Raw genomic sequence first — 1,896 nt, 5'->3', positions numbered from 1 at the left:
TTCGTACGCACAGTCATCTACCCAATCAGCAGTCCGTACAGTACGAACGCCCAGTCAGCAGGGAGGCGAAGTTTTCACGACGGTCATACAGTCGTCAAATTTAACATAGTGAATTGCTGACACCAGCGCCACATCAGCATTTTTTGAAAAAATTTTGACCCCTCTCCATTGAGCTTTTCAGTTTTGCAGTCCAAATTTGAAAGGCCATATGTTGCTCATTTTTGCTCCTTTTTTGGTGCAATTATTTTTGAAATGGACTAAAATTTCGTGATCTTCGTAGTGGTGTGGTTATTTTTTGATTTTGGTGTACATGTTTTTCGGAATTTTTGGATTCTCTCAGCTGTACCTGTCCAATCCTCAATTCTGCAACTTCAAAGGCCTCATTTGAGCTCATACGACCTCCTTTTCAGGTGTTTTTTTTTTTAAGTGCATATTTTTTCGTCTACTTTCATAATCTATGATCAAATTTCAAAGATTTTGAGTGGAAATTGTACTTTCAGATATTAGTCTTATTTGGCCTATTAGGTACTTGTAAATTGCTTGGATCTTAGTTAGATCTCTTGCATTATCAGTTTGAGTCTCTTTTGGCCTTATTGAGGCAGTTGTAAAATTGTAAATCAAAAGTCCACTTTGCCATTTTTTGCAAGTGGCCCATTGTATACGCACTACTTATAAAGTGCCAAATCATAACATTTGGGGGGGGTTCTTTGATTGAGTGAATTTGGGGGGGTGTCTTGTGTGATTGTGCCTCTCTTTGTGCTCTTTCCATTTTTGTTGCAATGAGTCCTAATAAATTTCCACCTTTAACTCCACATAATTATGCATCATGGAAAATTAAAGTATGGAGTAAATTAATGGAAAAGGGTCTCACACACTACATAGATGGAACAATAATAGCACCACCTAATCCTAAGGCTGATCCAAATGCTCAATTAGAATGGCTCACAAAGAATTGCATGGCTCTTGGAACCTTACGCAAGTATGTATCAAATGACCTCATTTTTCACATTGAGAAGTGTAAAACAATCAAAGAGGCTTGGGATATGTTTCAGAAATTGTATGGACAAGTTGATGAAATCAGAGGCTATCAGATTGACAATGAGCTCACCAACTTGGATCCCAAGAGTTTTGATACAATCCAAGATTATGTCACCAAAGAAAATGAGCTAAGAGCAAAGCTTAAGGATTGTGGAATTGACAAAAAGGATGCTCAGTTGATATTAAACTTGTTGGACAAGCTTGCACCAAAATATGCAACATTTATATATAGCTTCCAAACTCATCATTTGATAGTGGGGAGTTCTTATGTTATGCCTTCATTTGATGCTTTCACAGAAATGTTAATATTGGAACAATCTAAGTTGTTGAACATGGGGTTTCTCAAGTCTTCAAAGTCCAAGGCTTTGGTAGCTAATCAAGGGAATCAAGGAAGTCAAGGCAAAGATTCCAACAAGAAGAAGAAGCAATCTAAGTCCAAGCCACACTAGGAAAAAGGACAATCATCCTCTCCATCACAAGGCAATTTTTCATCCTCTTCCAAGAAGGGGACACCACCTAAGAAGGATAAACCAACTTGTGCATATTGCAAGAAGTATGGTCATGATGAGCATCGATGCTACGCAAAGCAAGTTGATGAGTTAACTAATCTTCTTAAGAAAAACAACATCAACTTGCCATCCGCCTACACAAAGAAGGATTCATCTCCTTCCTCTTCCTCACAGTCTAAGGGAAAAGGGCAAGCATTTGTGGCTACAACAGGTTCTTCACAGCAATGGATACTTGACTCGGGTGCCTCATATCACATGGGTTCTACAAGGGAGCAGTTTTCTTCATTGGAGCCATCTAAGGTACCTCACATTTACATAGGTGATGATATAGAAGTAGAGGTTGAAGGGA

The sequence above is a fragment of the Cryptomeria japonica genome, chromosome 6, assembly GCF_030272615.1.
Source record: "Cryptomeria japonica chromosome 6, Sugi_1.0, whole genome shotgun sequence".
NCBI lineage: Eukaryota > Viridiplantae > Streptophyta > Pinopsida > Cupressales > Cupressaceae > Cryptomeria > Cryptomeria japonica.
This window is presented reverse-complemented; position numbering follows the sequence as displayed.